This window comes from Thalassophryne amazonica, chromosome 13 (genome assembly GCF_902500255.1).
Source record: "Thalassophryne amazonica chromosome 13, fThaAma1.1, whole genome shotgun sequence".
Lineage (NCBI taxonomy): Eukaryota > Metazoa > Chordata > Actinopteri > Batrachoidiformes > Batrachoididae > Thalassophryne > Thalassophryne amazonica.
In genome coordinates, this window is record NC_047115.1 from 52,115,366 (window position 1) to 52,135,848 (window position 20,483).

The following is a 20,483-nucleotide window of genomic DNA, read 5'->3' on the forward strand; positions in this document are numbered from 1 at the left end:
TATCAGAAATAAGAAACCCCTCTTCTATGCCAGGAAAACATTTAGGTTGGTCGGCCACTGACTCTGATTCAGGACAGAGGTTTCAGATTTTCACTGAATGTTTTTAACTTATCATTCTTGACATGAATTGTCCTGACTGCTTTTTAAAACTGCTGTGGTAAGACCCCTTCTTAAGAAGTCCAGATAGGATCATGGGGTATTGGAAGTTCTACACCTGTTCCTAATCTAATATTGCTGAACCAAATTTTTGAGAAAGTTTTTGCTAATCAGCACTTATCTGACCAGAGCAACAAGTACTGGATTTGAGTACAGTGTTCGATACTGTTAATCTCTCTACTGTTAGAGAGAACTGAGAATTATTTTGGACTTTCTGGTCAAGTACTGTCATGGCTGAGGTCTTACCTGTCAAGTTGGTTATGTGTTTCCAGAGTAGAAGGTTCCCTGACAATTCTCCATGTAAGGTGAAGTTGCATCAGGAAGGGCATCCAGCGTAAAACTTGTGCCAGATAAACATGCAGATCCATTTCTGATTTCCTGTGGCCAGCCAGAGTGAAAAATGGAAAAGCCCAAAGAACTTGTTAAACCTGGAGTACCCCAGGGGTCAGTCCTGGGCCTGTTATTTTTTGTAGCACCACTTTGTCAAATAATACATAGTCACTAAATTGACTGTCATGGCTATGTTGATGAAGCGCAGATCGACGAACAGTATAAATTGCTGAATGGATATGATCTTTCTGATTTTACTGAAATCATTAAGTTGTATGTGCTGCCACATGCCCTGTGGTCTCAGGATGCTGACCTGCTGAGTGTTCCTGACTGTGGAGCCATTGGGCCCCATTTCTGTGGAATAGTTTTCCAGCCAATATTAGGCAAGAAACTTTGCTAAAGTCTTTAAATCAATGCTTAAATTTTTTTTTTATAATTTTCTTGATCCTTGTGTGTTAACCTTTGTTTTAGACTTCTGATGTTGTTTGAACTTTTATAACATGTTGATTATGCTTCTGAAAGTGCTTTATGAATAAAATTTGATTTGTGTTCATTGGCATTCCAGGCCTTTTGGTGTTGCTTAGCTCACCAGTCCATTCCTTCTTTTTACAAATGTACCCGTCTTGATTTGCCCACACAGTTTTTTGCTAACTGTCGGAGAGGGGCTCCCCTCTTCATCTTAACTATGGCCTCCTTCACCTGCATTGATATCTTTGGACATCATATTAAAAATCCCAATGAACATCTGTAAAATGCAGTTTAAGCAGTTGGAATCTATTCCAGACCTTTTATCTGTTTAATTATTATGGCATAAAGAGTGAACAAGCCATACCTGACCATGAAACTGCTTGCCATTCAATTGTGCAAATCCTTATGGCCTTTGGGTTGGGATGAATGAAAATCATTGGTCAGTTAGTTGAGTCCACTGAGTTTCCAACTAAAGGTACTCAAGTAGTGGAGTACCTTTAGTTCCCAACTAGTTGATGACTAATCTTTACAACAAATGAATATGGTCAAATTTTATTACTGAAACTCCAAATTGATTTTAATGAAAAACACAACAAAACATGGCATTAACACAGTGAAGTACATGAAAATGATGTTTGTGGTAGGACTTGATACACAATTTTTGTTCACTTCCTTTTAACAAACAGAGTGGTGACTGCTTGTGGATGTTGGCCAGTGTTTGTTGAAAAGGTCTGATAGAACTGAGGTGGATGGGTGACAGCTGTGATTACTTGAAAAATATTTAAAATATTTTTTGTCAATGATTTTCTTTTGGTTAGTAGAAATTAACATTTTGTCTGAACTACCCAACAACTCAGTGAGGGAAAAAAAATTAGTTGACTCATAAGGTACTAGCAAATCATAGATGATTATTGCAGCTTGTCATCCCACCACCAGTAAAAATGGCTGCAAATTCAAAATGGTTGTGATTTTTTGTCAAATCCCTGGAATTAGAGCTGCAAGTCAGCATTGCGAGAACATCTGAAGTGCTGAAGTGTGATTCTGGTGCTGTTAGATCTGTTTGATACAGTGGATCACCATGTTCTACTTGATAAGTTGGAGAATACTTTGGGATTACTGGGAATGTCCTTGCATGGTTGACATCATACCTAACCAGTCGTTCTCACTGTGTCTTGTATAAATAAACCTGTAAAACCTTGTAATTGTTAGAATGGCCTAAGCAGTGGGTCACCCATTTGAGTCTGGTCTGCTTAAGGTTTCTTCCTCAATATCATCAGAGGGAGTTTTGCCTTATCACTGTCACCTGTGTGCTTGCTGTAAGGGTTGGTATGGTTAGACCTTACTTCTGTGAAGCGCTTTGAGGCAGCTCTGTTGTAATTTGGCCCTGTACACAAAAAAGTGCTTTATTTTACAAAGGCAAAAATACAAAAGTTGTCACCGTCCAAACACTTCTGTGTCCGTCTGTAGGAGACTACTTTGGAAGGCTATGGGTTGAAATGGCAGAAAGGAAGTGGGTATTCTCTCAGTTACAGTACAGATATGTCAGATGGCCCACCCTAATGCCGTGAACCACAAGTTCCTAATGACCTGCCATGTCTAGGCTCTCTTGGGAGTCCTTCCACTGAGCTTTTTGACCCTTATTGTGGTTACAACTAAGATGACTTTCAACAGCAGCCCTCACAAACACCACGTCATAGCCTTGTCATTTCATTTTTGTCTCTCTCCTCCTGAACAGGACCACTGCAAATTTCAGTTTAGTTTAAACTAGTTTACTGCTGGTCTTTACTAATATGCATTTTTACTGAAATGCAGCACCATTTTCTCACACATGATGATCTTTTCAGTTACTTGAACACATAATAGATAGAGGATGAGCCGATGTGTATGTGGAGGAGAATCTCAATTGAACATACATTCAAAGAGACAACTCCACATGCAGGCTCTCAGCGGCTACAGAAGATTCACATAATGGCTTTTTGATATTCCTAATTGTTGGCTCTCCCACTGCTTCCCTCAAGGCAGAAATGTGTTGATCCACCACACGATAGCGAGTCCGAGCCCAGGGCAGGCACAAACAGCAAGGAGAGCTACTTTATAATTAATACATACTATAAAATATGCATTAGAGAGTGGATGTGGCCAAATATGGATTTCCATTTTGATTTTCTCTCAGGATAATTGAAGCACTTCTCGATCTAGTCACACTGAATAAGGCATAAGCTCACAGCCTTTGGTGCCAAGAATGTAGTGCCACTCAGTGTGCTACCATAGGTTAGCATTTTATCCATCTGCTTCTTATTTATCCTCTTGCTTCTTGGTTCTTAAAAGATGCTGTAAAATTGAGTTCTCATCCATTTGGGTTTTTTAATACCTCCCCTGAAATGTGTCACTGTGCGCTGATTTCACACATTGTGATGGTTAGATATCTTGTGCGCGCGCGCGCGCACACACACACACACACACACACACACACACACACACACACACACACACACACACACACACACACACACACACACACACACACACACACCACAGTGTGCTTTATGATTAACTGCCAAAACATGTTATATGACATTCAGGTCATTATAAGAGAAGTTGCAGGGAGAGGGGAAATAAAAAGGCGTAAACTTGAGTTCTCGCCTCTCCCTACTTCCATATTTATCAAACCCACCGTGGAGATGAGATAGCTGTCAAGTGCGCTTCATCTCCCAGTGGGTTGTCGCCGTGATCACACCAAATCAAATGTGGATAGAAAGCATGTAGGATCTACTGCCTTCACTACATGCCACCACACCCCAAAAATGCAAATGCAGAGAATTGTGTCAGACTGATTAGTAACCACATCTCCAATCGCTGATTAGCTGTGAGTAAATGAAGCGCCCCCCTCAGGTATGCATTTCCATAATGTCAGGTAATTAAGCCCCAGTGTTTTAATAAAGCAGGAATAGGAAGGCTCTCTGGGAGACTAGACAGTGATGATAGACTTTGCTTAAAACGTAGTGTACTATTAGTTTGCTTTGAAATTGCAGTAATACTGTTTCAGTGTACTGCAGTGTTTTACCCTGGACTACATTGTGGGACAGATGGTCAGACCAACAAGGCAGCACAATGGCTTGGTGGTTATCACTATTGTCTCACAGCAAGAAGGTCCTGGGATCACTTCCCGTCTGTGCCTTTCTGTGTGGAGTTTGCATGTTCTCCCCGTGTCTGCCTGGGTTTCCTCTGGGTGCTCCAGTTTCCTCCCACAATCAGAAACATGCATATTTGGTGTCTGCTCCTTTCTCTGCTCTGACCAAATCAGCGTCTCTACATTTTGAGTTGTTTCTGTGGCTGCTCATGGCTTCTAGTGGTTGGATTGTGTAATCAGGATGCAAAATCAATGCAGAGGACCAATTTTGTTGTATTTGAAATGCCGTCAATTATATCTTAAATTTTCTGTCATGAATATTGATGATAGATGATAGTTTGAGCCAGTGTGGGCACATATAGACAAACAAACACATTCGCACCCGTGCACACATACAGGCAAAAAAAGGTTCCAGTCTGCACAACCTGCATGTCTTTGGATGTGGGAGGAAGCCGGAACCCATGCAAAGATGGTCGCATCTCCTCCTCTCTCCTCTATCTCTGCTCCAACCTTCAAAGTCCCTACTTCACCAGACTAGGAATTCTTCAAAACTATATTGGATTAACCATGGAATTGATCAGCTGGTCTCTGAATGCTATGGGCACCCTTTTTTTCTACAAGAAGATCAGGGGTGGGGGACCCTGCATGCCCAGATGGAACTTACCCTTCGTGCTGTGTTCTTGACGCCTGGGAGACGTGGCTTGTCACATGCTTTGCGCCATTCTCTTTGGTGGATGTCGAGGATTTATTCATATTTGGTTTCATAGTAGGAGGGCTGGTACTTATTGGCTTAAGTGCTGCCCTGACCTACCAGAAAATTGGCAAGACGGCTGCCGCCAAAACCACAACCCCTCACTTGTCCGTCATGATTAATGAGTTGGGCAAGGCAATGCATTCTCAGACTGCATTAACCCTTGAACTCAGACGCAAGTTGCATAACATCTCGGAGGAAATGTGCACCTTGCAGGGGAAGGTGAAGAAGATTTCACAGACCAGGGAAATATTCATAATTTGGGATCTGGTTTGTTCATGTCAACCACAAACACGGCAGGCTTATCATCCTCTGGAGGACAAAATGTCCCACTGTTTTCCTCCAGAAGAATTTCTACGGCCTTGGAGAACATTGGCTGCCTCCTTATCTCTCTGACTCCAGTACAAGGACAGACTCACACATGGACAAAGACTGAAGCATGCTCCACTTTCCCTCCTACCTCCCCTGCTGCCTCCCATCACGCCACCCCTTCTCCCCTCCGGGGGCTGAATGGTTTTAGCTGCGGCAGGTCCCCGTTCCCCCCAAGCTGGCTGCGGGGCGACTCCTGTTGCAGCAGCCACCACACACTCACATCGGCTCAATTCGGAAAACGGACTGTTTCAAGTTTAGTGCACATAAACAATGTCAAATGTATATGTGTTGTCTTAATTGTGATGTGCGCCATTATTACAGTAAACAAGTAATAATTGTGGATTAATTGCTGTATCTTGTCTGTGGAAATGTGAGTGTGGACGTAATCTTGTTGTTGCTGCACTTGTAATGACAATGACAGTAAATCTCATCCATCCATCCATTGGGGGTGCTGGAAAAAATTGATTCACGTCCGAATCGCGATTCTTATTTATTAAGATTCTGAATCGATCCAAAATGTCCAAGAATCGATTTTTAAAAAAATTTTTTTTAAACATTTTCTTACTTACTCGCTGCATGTACTGTTTGTCAGGCAACGGCCTCCGTACTACAGCGTCCCTACGAGGGGAGGGTCTGGCGTGCTTCAAACATCCGTGAGCTGCAGCTTAGCATGGCGGACGAAGAGCTAATTCAGCCAGTACCGTCTTTGCTGAAGGGAAATGTTTGGGCGCATTTTGGATTTTATTATTTGCTGCATCAGAAAGAGCTTGACATGACTTATGCAGTGTGCAAAATCTGCAAAATGAAAGTCAAGTACTTCGGAAACACTTCAAATTCGCAAGCCCACATGCAACGCCATCATACGGAGCGAAAAGAAGCGGAGCAGCGGTCTCTGCCAACTGCTGACCAGCGCTTCGCTACACGGCCAGCCAACTCTGAACGAGCAAAGCAGATAAGTAAATTTACATCTTTAGAATCACTTGATTAACCTTGTAAAGCTCCACTTTCTTAAACATAAACATTTTAAAGTAATATAACTGTTTCTCAGAGCTCTTTCAATCGAAAATTGATTCTTAATTGAATTGTCACCCCAAGAATCGGAATCGAATTGAATCGTGAGTTGTTGTAAGATTCACATCCCTACCATTCATATATATATATATATATATATATATATATATATATATATATATATATATATATATATATATATAGTTTTAAAGTTTGAATTATAGTTCAAACATTAAGTAATCCCACATGATTTTATTTTTTAGTAATGTAATCACACATTCCCACCATTGCTTATGCTCCTGAATACATTGTACATGCAGTGCTGAAGTACTTGCATGGTCCAGACAAGGAGATTTGCAGTGAGGATAATTTTATTCAACTACTACACATGAAAACATTGTCATGAATGTAGAAAACCTTTGCTTGTGCAACAGAGTGCTTCACTTTGGGGTTTCCTGCTGTTCTTTTGAGTCATGCTCAAAAGGATCACATTGAGATTGTCTGATACTTTACATGTGAATCCTTTTTAGACATGCACCAACATGTTCTTAAACAAAATTTAACTACCATTCATTTCCAAATGTTTGCATGCAGCTTGTGAACCACCTTGCTGAGAATAATCTCCTTGAGCCACTGCAGTCATTTAGAACATATTCCACAGAGACAGCTCTCACTAAAGTGGTAAATAATCATGTACTTGCAATGGACTCAAATACCACTATATTTCTGTTGTTTCTGGCTCTGTTAGATCGTAGCGCAGCGTTTGATATGATTGATCACCGTATTCTACTTGATTGGCTGGAGAATCATTTTGGAATTACTTGGAATGTCCTTGCATGGTTAACATCATACCTAGCAAGTCATTCTCATTGTGTTTTGTACAACACTAACAATACTCGTACTCCAACCTTGGTGACATTAAATATGGGGTTCCACGGGGGTTTGTCTTATGCCCCTTGCTTTTCTCCCTTTATATAGCATTCCTTTGACACATATTGTGGCATTTTGGGATTACCTATCATCGCTATGATGATGATCCTCACTTGTACATGCCGATAACTGCTGGCATTCTCATAGAAATAAAGTCCTTAGAAGATTGCCTTGTGTCAGTGAAACGCTGGATGTCCAGGAATTTCTTACTTTTAGACTTGAACAAGACCTTAATGATGGTTCTTGGTCCAGCAAGTCATTGGCATCAGTTTGATCAGCTAATGCATAGCTAAGACTCATGTGTCGTACATCACATTTACAAAGTGAGTAACCTTTGGGTAATTTTTGATCCCACGTTGTCCTTTGACATACACATTAGACATATTACAAGGACTGCTTTTGTCCACCTGCGAAATATAGTGAAGATTTTTCCCGTTCTGTATATGGTTGATGCAGAGACCCCGATTCATGCATTTGTCTCTTCTAGACTGGACTACTGCAATGTTCTAATTTCTGGTTTAATGTAGTCCAGCATTAGGGGTCCACAATTGGTTCAAAATGATGCTGACAGACTCTTGACAGAAAGCAGAAAGTTCGACCACATTACATACATTTTGGCATCTCTTCATTGGCTTCCTGTCTCTGTGAGGTCAGATTTTAAGGTTCTGCTATTAACCTATAAAGTTATTCACGGACTAGCACCTCTCTACTTAGCACATGTAATTAAACCGTACGTACCAGCCCAAGCTCTGCGTTATCAGGGCACATACACTCAACAAAAATATAAACGCAGCACTTTTGGTTTTGCTCCCATTTTGTATGAGATGAACTCAAAGATCTAAAACTTTTTCCACATACACAATATCACCATTTCCCTCAAATACTGTTCACAAACCAGTCCAAATCTGTGATAGTGAGCACTGCTCCTTTGCTGAGATAATCCATCCCACCTCACAGGTGTGCCATACCAAGATGCTGATTAGACACCATGATTAGTGCACAGGTGTGCCTTAGACTGTCCACAATAAAAGGCCACTCTGAAAGGTGCAGTTTTGTTTTATTGGGGGGGATACCAGTCAGTATCTGGTGTGACCACCATTTGCCTCATGCAGTGCAACACATCTCGTTCGCATAGAGTTGATCAGGTTGTCAATTGTGGCCTGTGAAATGTTGGTCCACTCCTCTTCAATGGCTGTGCAAAGTTGCTGGATATTGGCAGGAACTGGTACACGCTGTCGTATACGCCGGTCCAGACCATCCAAAACATGCTCAATGGGTGACATGTCCGGTGAGTATGCCGGCCATGCAAGAACTGGGACATTTTCAGCTTCCAAGAACTGTGTACAGATCCTTGCAACATGGGGCCGTGCATTATCCTAGTGCAACATGAGGTGATGTTCTTGGATGTGGCACAACAGTGGGCCTCAGGATCTCATCACGGTATCTCTGTGCATTCAAAATGCCATCAATAAAATGCACCTGTGTTCTTCGTCCATAACAGATGCCTGCCCATACCATAACCCCACCGCCACCATGGGCCACTCGATCCACAACATTGACATCAGAAAACCGCTCACCCACACGACGCCACACACGCTGTCTGCCATCTGCCCTGGACAGTGTGAACTGGGATTCATCTGTGAAGAGAACACCTCTCCAATGTGCCAAACGCCAGCGAATGTGAGCATTTGCCCACTCAAGTCGGTTACAACGACGAACTGGAGTCAGGTCGAGACCCCGATTAGGACGACAAGCATGCAGATGAGCTTCCCTGAGACGGTTTCTGACAGTTTGTGCAGAAATTCTTTGGTTATGCAAACCGATTGTTTCAGCAGCTGTCCGAGTGGCTGGTCTCAGATGATCTTGGAGGTGAACATGCTGGATGTGGAGGTCCTGGGCTGGTGTGGTTACACGTGGTCTGCGTTGTGAGGCTGGTTGGATATACTGCCAAATTCTCTGAAATGCCTTTGGAGATGGCTTATGGTAGAGAAATGAACATTCAATACACGAGCAACAGCTCTGGTTGACATTCCTGCTGTCAGCATGCCAATTGCACGCTCCCTCAAATCTTGCAACATCTGTGGCATTGTGCTGTGTGATAAAACTGCACCTTTCAGAGTGGCCTTTTATTGTGGGCAGTCTAAGGCACACCTGTTCACTAATCATGGTGTCTAATCAGCATCTTGATATGGCACACCTGTGAGGTGGGATGGATTATCTCAGCAAAGGAGAAGTGCTCACTATCACAGATTTAGACTGGTTTGTGAACAATATTTGAGGGAAATGGTGATATTGTGTATGTGGAAAAAGTTTTAGATCTTTGAGTTCATCTCATACAAAATGGGAGCAAAACCAAAAGTGTTGCGTTTATATTTTTGTTGAGTGTAACTACTTTGTATCCCTAGGGTGAATAAAAAGTCCATGGGCCACAGAGCTTTCTTTTATTGTGCACCTGTTTTGTGGACTGATCTTTCTATGGAGATAAAACAGTCTGATTCTTTAGAGACATTCAAGTCCAGACTTAAAACGCATTTATTCTCACTCTTAAATGGCTAGCATACTCGCATAGTATGGAACAGTGTTTCCTGTTGGGAAGGTGTAGTGACACGGACCCACAACAGGGGGCGTGAACGGACAATGAAACTGCCAAAAGATAACAATTTAATGTTGTGAAAATGTGCATAACAAAATACAGATACCACTTTAGGAAACAGTCAATTAAACAATAGGTGACGTGTGGGCAGGCTCAAGGATAGGAGATGCCTGTCCAGAGAAGAGTCGGCCCCCACACGATTTCCACTGCCAGCAGAGACCTGCAACCACCAGAGCTGCCAAGTCCTGAGTCCCCAGGTGGCCACTGCCTCCAGCTGTCGGATCGGGTACTGCTGGCAGGAAGCACAAACAGATTATGTGGGTGTGTGAAACACCCAGCAACAGTCAGCAACTCACAGTTCTTTCTGGAGTGACAAGTCCTTCACTCTCAGGTAGCATGAAAACTAGTTCGTGCAGTGCCTACTGAACTCGAAGAAATTTAGGAGCGGAATCGCCGACTCCTCCAAATTTCCAACACACCAGCTCCAAGCTGTTAGTTACAGTAGGTTACGACTGCAAACAGGTTAGCATTCAATATGTGCGTACGGCACAGAGAAAGGCTGAGAAGGTTACCTGTAGGGTAAGCAGATTTCTCGGCAGGGATGTGATGTCACTGCCAGGTTTTTATGGAAGATGGTATGATGGATGATTGATGACAGCTGTCAGCTCCGGCTCCTGGGGGGCGACTGCGCCCTCTGGTGCCTGAAGCCCGCCTTCAGGCAGGGCGTCCTCTGGTGGTGGACCAGCAGTACCTCCTCTTCTGGTGGCCCACACAACAGGACCTCCCCCTCAACGGGCGCCTCCTGGCGCCTGACCAGGCTTGTCGGGATGACGGTTGTAGAAATCGGCCAGGAGGGCTGAGTCCAGGATGAAGCTCCTCTTCACCCAGGAGCGCTCTTCGGGTCCGTAACCCTCCCAGTCCACCAGATACTGGAACCCCCGGCCCTTTCGACGGACGTCCAGGAGCGGGCGTACTGTCCACGCGGGCTCCCCGTCGATGATCCGGGCAGGAGGCGGCGCCGGTCTGGGGGCGCAGAGGGATGAGGTGTGGTGAGGCTTGATCCAGGAAACATGAAAAACAGGATGTATCCGCAGTGACGCTGGCAGCCTTAGCTTCACCGTGGTAGTGCTGAGGACCTTGATGATGGTAAAGGGTCCGATATAGCGGTCCTTGAGTTTCTGCGACTCAACCTGTAGCGGGATGTCCCTGGTGCAGAGCCACACCTCCTGCCTGGGCTGGTATGCAGGGGCCGGGGTACGCCGGCGGTCTGCATGGTCCTTAGCCCTCGTCTGGGCTTTAAGCAGGGCAGAGCGGGCAGTGCACCACACCCGACGGCACTTCCTGAGATGGGCCTGGACCGAGGGGGCCCTGACCTCTCCCTCCACAACTGGGAACAATGGGAGCTGGTACCCCAAACACACCTCGAACGGGGAGAGACCGGTTGCTGATGATACCTGACTGTTGTGTGCGTACTCGATCCAGGCCAGATGGTTATTCCAGGCCGTCGGGTGTGCGGAGGTTACACACCGGAGGGCCTGTTCCAGTTCTGGGTTGACCCGCTCTGCCTGTCCGTTGGTTTGCGGGTGGTACCCAGACGAAAGGCTCACAGTGGCCCCCAGTTCCCTACAGAAACTCCTCCAGACTTGCGAGGAGAACTGGGGACCACAATCCGATACGATGTTCGTCGGGATACCATGCAGATGCATGACGTGGTGGACCAGGAGGTCTGCAGTCTCCTGGGCCGTCGGGAGCTTCGGGAGGGCCACGAAGTGGGCCGCCTTGGAGAACCGGTCCACTATTGTCAGGATGGTGGTCATACCCTGGGATGCAGGGAGACCTGTGACAAAGTCCAGGCCTATGTGGGACCAGGGGCGACATGGCACGGGCAGCGGCCTTGTTCCTTTTTATGTACTGCCTTGCCCCTGCCACAGGTGGTGCAGGCCTGGACATACTCCCGGACGTCGGCTTCCATCGACGCCCACCAGAAGCGCTGCCAGACCACTGCCACCGTTCTTCGCACCCCGGGGTGGCAGGAGAGCTTGGAACCATGACAGAAGTCCAAGACTGCAGCTCTGGCCTCTGGTGGGATATACAGTTTGTTCTTCAGTCCATCGCCGGGGTCCGGGTGTCGTGTCAAGGCCTCCCGGACGGTGTTCTCCACGTCCCAGGTGAAGGTTGCGACAACAGTGGACTCTGGGATGATGGTGTCCGGTGGATCCAACAGCTCTGGCCTGACCTCCTCTTCATCCTCCCGGGACAGTGCATCGGACCTTTGGTTTTTGGTCCCGGGGCGATACGTGATTTGGAAGTCAAACCGACCGAAGAACAATGACCAACGGGCTTGCCTGGGGTTCAGACGCTTAGCGGTCCGGATGTACTCCAGGTTCCGATGGTCCGTGAAAACCATAAACGTTTCCGCAGCTCCCTCCAACAGGTGTCTCCACTCCTCAAGGGCCTTCTTCACCGCCAGAAGTTCCTGATTGCTGACGTCATAGTTCCTTTCGGCCGGGGTCAACCTGCGGGAATAATAGGCACAAGGATGGAGGACCTTATCGGACTCCCCGCCCTGGGACAGCACGGCTCCTATCCCTGAGTCAGAGGCATCCACTTCAACTATAAATTGGCGATTGGGATCGGGCTGCACCAGAACTGGAGCAGTCGAGAACCGGCGTTTCAACTCCCTAAACGCGGCTTTGCACCGATCCGACAGGTGAAGGGGACTTCAGTGGAGGTTAGGGCCGTCAGGGGGCTAACTACCTGGCTATAGCCCTTTATGAACCTCCGGTAGAAATTTGCAAAGCCGAGAAACTGCTGCAATTTTCTACGGCTCGTTGGTTGGGGCCAATCTCTCACCGCCGCAACCTTGGCTGGATCAGGGGCGACGGAGTTGGAGGAGATTATAAACCCCAGGAAGGACAAAGAAATGCGGTGGAACTCGCACTTCTCGCCCTTCACAAACAACCGGTTCTCCAACAACCGCTGCAGGACCTGCCGTACATGCTGCACATGAGTCTCAGGATCCGGGGAGAAGATGAGAATATCGTCTAGGTATACGAAGACGAACCGATGCAGGAAGTCCCGCAAGACATCATTAACCAAAGCTTGGAATGTCGCGGGCGCATTGGTGAGGCCGAACGGCATGACCAGGTACTCAAAGTGACCTAACGGGGTGTTAAATGCCGTCTTCCACTCGTCTCCCTTCCAGATCCGAACCAGGTGATATACATTTCTAAGATCCAGTTTGGTGAAGATTTGGGTTCCATGCAAGGGCGTGAACACTGAATCTAACAGGGGTAACGGGTATCGGTTACGACCTGTGATTTCGTTCAGCCCTCTGTAGTCAATGCTTGGACGGAGTCCACCGTCTTTTTTGCCCACAAAAAAGAAACCAGCACCCATCGGGGAGGTGGAGTTCCGGATCAACCCGGCAGCTAAAGAGTCCCGGATGTAGGTCTCCATTGATTCGCGCTCCGGACGTGAGAGGTTGTACAGCCTGCTGGACGGGTACTCAATGCCCGCGATCAAATCAATGGCACAATCGTACTGACGGTGTGGGGGCAGTGTGAGTGCCAGATCCTTGCTGAAAACATCAGCAAGGTCGTGGTACTCGGATTGCACCGCCGCCAGATTGGGGGGGACTGGAACCGCCTCCTTAGCTGTCACGCCGGGTGGAACCAAGGATCCTAAACACTCCTGGTGGCAGGTTTCGCTCCACTGAGCCACAACCCCAGACGGCCAGTCAATCCGGGGATTGTGTTTTACCATCCATGGAAAACCCAAAATCACCCTGGAGGTAGAAGGTGTTACATAAAACACAGTCTCCTCCCTGTGATTCCCAGACACAACCAATGTCATGGGCTTTGTCTGGTGTGCGATTAGTGGGAGAAGGGTGCCATCTAGTGCCCGTACCTTCAATGGTGAAGGTAGGGCCACTAGAGGGAGCCTAACCTCCCTTGCCCATCTGCTGTCCAGCAGATTTCCTTCTGACCCCGTGTCCACCAGTGCTGGGGCGTGAAGGGTTAGATCCCCACTCAGGATCGTGACTGGGATGCGTGCGGATTTATGGGGTTTCCCCGCTTGAGTGTTATGGCCCACCCTTAACCCAGTCTCTAAGGGCGGGCATTGTAGTTTAACCGCTTGGGGCAGTTCTTTTGTATGTGCTCACTTGAGCCACAGAAAAAACACTCCCTGCGGGCCAGCCTCCGTTGTCTGTTATTTGATTTTACTTTGGCCCTGCTCATGTCCATAGCTTCATCAGCAGGGGGAGCTGTTGCCACACGGAGCTCTCTGGCTGTGGAGCGTGGGGACGGCGGCACCCTTTCAGACCCGGAAGGAAGAGGGATGGCTCGTGCCCGGCCATGCCCTTCGCCCCGCTCCCGGCGATGTTCTTCTAATCGGTTGTCTAACCGTATGACCAGGTCGATAAGCCCGTCAAAATCCCGCAGCTCGTCCTTAGCCAGCAGATGCTCCTTCAGGACCGAAGACAGTCCGTTTATGAAGGCGGCGCGGAGTGCAACAGTATTCCAGCCGGACCTCGCTGCCGCGATGCGGAAGTCGACTGCATACTCGGCTGCACTCCAACGCCCCTGTCTCATTGACAGCAGCATGTTCGAAACGGTCTCGCGTCTATTTGGGTGATCAAAAACCTGTTTGAACTCCCTCACAAACCCAGTATATCTTGTTAGGAGCCGTGAATTCTGCTCCCAGAGCGTCGTAGCCCAGGCGCGTGCCTCTCCTCGAAGCAAATTTATCACATAACCCACCCGGCTGGCGTCTGACGCATACATGACGGGACGCTGCGTAAAGACGAGCGAGCACTGCATCAGGAAGTCAGCGCACATCTCGACACAACCTCCGTACGGCTCCGGAGAGCTTATGTATGCTTCAGGGGACGGGGGGGTTCGTTGAACTACCACTGGATAGTTCTGTATTCGGCACTCGGTCAGCAGGAGGAGGTGCTGCAGCAGCGCCCTGCGCATGCCCCTGCACCTGAGCAGTGAGATCCTCCATCCTCCGATTGAGTATAACGTTCTGCTCGGTTACCAAATCTAACCGAGCAGTGAAGGAGGTTAGGATTTGCTGCAGCTCACCTAATACGCCTCCTGCTGGCGCCTGTGCACCTTGCGTTTCCATTGGTGGTTCATTCGATGGTTGACGCCCCTCGGGGTCCATGACAATTGGCCGAGAAATCCTGTTGGGAAGGTGTAGTGACATGGACCCACAACAGGCGGCGTGAATGAACGGACAATGAAAATGCCAAAAGATAACAATTTAATGTTGTGAAATTGTGCACAGCGAAATACAGATGCCACTTTAGGAAACATTCAATTAAACAATAGGTGACGTGTGGGCAGGCTCAAGGATAGGAGACACCTGTCCAGAGAAGAGTCGGCCCCCACACAATTTCCACTGCCAGCGGAGACCTGCAACACACCGGAGCCGCCAAGTCCTGAGTCCCCAGGTGGCCACTGCCTCCAGCTGTCGGATCGGGTACTGCTGGCAGGAAGCACAAACAGATTATGTGGGTGTGTGAAACACCCAGCAACAGTCAGCAACTCACAGTTCTTTCTGGAGTGACAAGTCCTTCACTCTCAGGTAGCATGAAAACCAGTTTGTGCAGTGCCTACTGAACACGAAGAAATTTAGGAGCGGAATCGCCAACTCCTCCAAATTTCCAACACACCAGCTCCAAGCTGTTAGTTACGGTAGGTTACGACTGCAAACAGGTTAGCATTCAATATGTGCGTATGGCACAGAGAAAGGCTGAGAAGGTTACCTGTAGGGTAAGCAGATTTCTCGGCAGGGATGTGATGTCACTGCCAGGTTTTTATGGAAGATGGTGATGATGGATGATTGATGACAGCTGTCAGTTCCGGCTCCTGGGGGGCGAGGGCGTCCTCTGGTGGTGGACCAGCAGTACCTCCTCTTCTGGCGGCCCACACAACAGTTTCCCATCCTTTTAAATTAATTTTATTCATAATGGAACTGGTATTGGCCTGAACTTTGTCTAAATTCTGGGGGTCTGTTAGCGAAGCTTGGGGCTAGTGGCCGTCAATCACCTTGGTATTTCTCTGCTTTCCTGTCGATTGACTGCTGATGAATTATACCTTAGGTGTAGTTTTTCCAGCTGACTGATTCTCCTCTTTCTCTCTGTCCGAGGTTTGGAAGGCATTTTACGGGATTGGCGTCTGCGGACAATGGCATGCTGGACTGACTGTGAGGTGCCATGCCAGAAGCTGATGCAGCAGATGTTGCTTTGATTTTCTGTTTTCTGTTTCTTCAGCTTTGTAAAACTTTGTAAAAACCTTGTAACTGTTAGAATGGCCTAAACAGTGTGTCACCCCTCTGAGTCTGGTCTGCTTGAGATTTCTTCCTCAGTATCTTCATAGGGAGTTTTTTCTTACCACTGTTACAAGTGTGCTTGCTCTCGGGGTTGGTAAGGTTAGACCTTACTTGTGTAAAGCATCTTGAGGCAGCTCTGTTGTGATTTGGTGCTATATAAATTAAATGAATTGAAATTAAAATTGCATGCAGAGATATATTTCTGGCATTCACAGTGAAGGTTTTTGCTGTTTGGCTCCTGCTGTTGATTTGTAAATTTTAAAATACTGTTATTGTTCAGCACATTCAGATAAAGGGTTTGAAGCAGCAGTTTTACTTATTAAACTTTACTACCTGCAGCCAAAGAGGCAGAGCTGTAAGTTCTCACTTTGCTCTGGTAATTTAAAAGACGCTTTGTGCAAAATTCTGGCCTGGAGGCTCTTTCCTTGGGATGAGTAGTTCACTGGGCCAGTGATTCGTAATGTAATATATACATAGATAGATAGATAGATGTGTGTTCTGGTGAATGTAGCACTGCTGCTAACCTGAAGTGGCATACTCCATGCCAGTTGGGGAAAACCTGTTTTGCTATTGTAGATAAATGACTAGATACTTATTACCTCCGCCAAGGAGGTTATGTTTTCGGTCGTGTTTGTTTGTTTGTTTGTCTGTCTGTTTGTCAGCAGGATAACTCAAAACGTTTTGAACAGATTTTGATGAAATTTTGTGGAGTGGTTGAAAATGACAGGAGGAACAAGTGATTACAGTGTAACATAGTCAAATGTTCTATCAAACAACAAAGTTTGGTGATGATCGGATCCGGATTTCAGATCTGGTGATCCAGAATATGCAAAAGTATAGGGAAAATGGAAAATGTGTCAGTGTGAGGTGACAAATGAAGCTGGAGATGCACAACTAACACCAAATTGTAGCTGAATCTGTACTGATTCAGTAAGGTGTCATCAGATTTGATGTAGCTTCAAATGTTATGGAGCTAGCGCCAGAAGAAAACCGCCATTACCGAAAAATCATTTTTATACAATAACTTTTGAAGTAATAAAGACATAAAAGTGATTCCAAGTTCTAGTGGTATGTTTTCATGGTCAAGGATGTCAAATATAAAGGAAAGAAAAGTGTATGTTTCATAGTTTTGGTTGTAACACTGAATTGTTGAATAGATCACTGTGCCAAGGAGGGAATCTCTTTAGGGTCAGTGTTTAGAAAAGTGTTTCATTAATGTAAAAAAAATATATATATTTGCAGTTTAGTTGAATAATAAATTGAATTTTGTCTCTTATTTGCTTTTGTCTAGAAGCACATGCAATATCAATATCAGTGCTCAGATGACAGTAGCTTCTGGGAAAGGTGCAAGTTGCAATAAACTGTGATGCCAAGCGCTAAGGATACATGCTATCCAGTCACAGCAGATGAAACTTTTTTACTACTGAGCAAACATCATTGTTAGACTTTTTTAGGTTCAATGATTCCACAGCATGTAGATGTTATGGCGTCAGTGACCCCATGGCCTTGGCAGAGGTTTGCACTCTCTGAGTGCTTCTAGTAGTTCATGTTTCCATGCACATCAAAGATACCTGGAATAATGAAGCTTTTTCTTTACATTTTCCTTTCTTTGTTTCATGCATTTAAAACCAATGAAAATAAATATTTTCAAACCCGTTAATAGATGTTTATGTTGAAAATATTGCAAATTTGGGCTGTGGGCTGTTATTAGATATTCCAGAATGGAACAAAGGCTCAGACATCACGAACATGTTTTTCATCAGAGAGAAAGAAGCCCTTCGATATAGACTGTTGTCCTGTCCAGTGTGTACCCCGTGTCACGTCCTATTACTGATGGGATAGGCTCCAGCCCCCCAGTCCTCCCCCCTTCCCCGTTACCCTTAACTGGAGTAAGGGGGTACAGAAAATGGGGGGTACAGAAAATGGATGGATTGAAAAACCTGGAGACAGTGCTATTGTGAAGATGACATTGCTCTGTCAGTGCACCCTATTTGAGTTTTTTTTTTCTCTGTGTGTGTGTGTGTTTGTGTGTGTTTGTGTACTTTATGCTTGTACTGTAAGTGCTCGAACATAACAAAAGCCCTTTGGTGAAACAAATTCTGCAGCGGGAGAGCTTTCTTTGTCCTCTTGCACACTCGAATGTGTGCTGCTCATGCAAACTCAATGCAAAGTCCTGATGGTGCCACAGAAAGGTGTGGAAACTGAGGGAACGCCACCATGTCCTTTGCACAATGTTTAAAAAGAAAGATCCACACGAGTGCATTGTGATTGGAGAGCACTTCTTAAAATGACATGATCATTATCTTTTGCTTATGCACTAAAACCATTTTGAAAAATAATTGACTTTTAATGGCGTGGCGTTCGCCGCTAATGATAGTCAATGTTGTAGCTGGAACTGAAGATCATTACAGGGAGGCTGCAGCGCATGATTCTTCCTGTGCCGGCTGTATGAACTACACTTCAAAAACATACACTACCTACTTTCAGTACCATCCAAATTAACAGATGTACGTAAAATCCCCTCTAATCTATCCCTCTCTCGTGTGTAACAGACATTTTTTACTGACAAGGATGGAGCAAAATGAAATGGGTTTCATTTTAATGATACCCCCTCTGCTTAAATAGCTCTGGGACGTTACCTTCTGTCAAACTAGTAAACGACAGCTGAAGTTACACATTCACCGGAACATCGCACAGCTAGCTCTCACTGTGTTTGTGAACTTAACGATCTCAGAGTTGGGAACAGAATAGCAATGAGCCGAGCTGTGATCTGGGGAGTGTTTCATATAGTGGTGTCATATGTGACTCCTCTTTCAGCGAGTCGTAGAGCAAAATTGCACTATTTATGATCACAGGCCTTCAATCGAAGAGCTTTTTTTTTCACAGAAAAAATAAAATCCAATAGCACACAAAAGTGGTGAAATTTCTTTTGTGCAGTAGCGGATACAGCTGTCTGGGACGACAGGCCACCGTTAATTACTTTTAATGAACTCCATGTCTTATTGAACCTAACCTCTGTGATGTTGCCAAGGAAGGAATCTGCCAAGCAGTCTATGTTGAAATTAGCTGCTGACTAAATGACACATTTTATGCCAACTTCATCTAATTTAATATTCAAAGCAAAACACTGCCACACATTTGCCACAGTGAGATCTTTCTGTCATTTTCAGAGACGTGATGAATAAACTATTAAGCGACATTCTTTTCATGTGCTCCTTCTGATGTCTGCTCTCGTTGGAGGCTATTATAAAACGGCAACATCTTGTATTGCTAAATTAAGCAATGCAAATGTGTTAGTGCAAATTTAACCAAGGACAAGACAAACAAGCTGAGCCGTTGTCACTAGAGCCAGCTCCGTGTTTATTTTGGCAATCTATTCTGATGCTGTCCTCCACCACCTTCTCCATATGTCTACTCTAGCAGTGACTTCTCCAGTGGCACAAACAAAACCAGCACTTTGGGCTGTGAAGTTTTGAGTTCTACTGAAACATGATGAAGTATTCAGTTGTTCTCAATTCAGTTCAGTTTATTTATATAAGGCCTAATCACAACAATGCTGCCTCAAGGCACTTCACCCCCCGAGCAAGTACATAGGCAACAGTGGTAACTGGGCTGTTCATGTTATATAGTGTAAAAATAACAGAGAGTTTGGGCCACATGTTGTTTTTGTTCCACTTGGGGTTGTATAGGTGCAGACCAAATTTGAACTCAATCAGATAAGATTTAGAGGTCCCCCAGAGTGACACTTTGCTGGCAAGGCAACGTCACCCTAATGGGAGAAGACTCTGATCCCATTTTTCTTTTCCAGGTACATGTGATGGTTTCTAATCACACAAAGTGGTGGTTGATTGGTCACCCAGAGGAGAACATTACTGGAAGTCATCTCCCCTTCTTGCTTGTTTGGGCAAAATTTTGGCTTTGTGATGGACCCCTAAACAGTGTCCGATTACAATAAAAATTTGGCACAGATCTTTTATTTTATTAGTGGAACAAGAACATGTGGCCCAAACAATTTGTAGCATTTGACATTTTGAACAGGTATAAGTGAAAAGGAGCAGCTCCCCTTGGCAATTTTGAGGAAGAAACCTCAAGCAGACCTAACTCACAGGAGTGACCCACTGCTTCGACCTTTCTAACAGTCATAAAGTTATTACAAAGGTGAACAAAATGCAGAATAAGCAATTTGTATAGAGTCCGTCTCAGGGGCAGAGCCCATAGAGTCTTGAGTTTGTGATTCCTGTTGAATGTTGATGCATGCAGCATCAGCCTCTTTTCTCCAAAGTTCCCACATCCAGCAGAGGCACCTCAGACAGTGAGAAAGTGAGCAGAATCATTTGGCAAGAAATAACAGCACCTAAAGCCCCTTTCACACCAGGCCTGCTTCAAGTTGCTTCATGCGG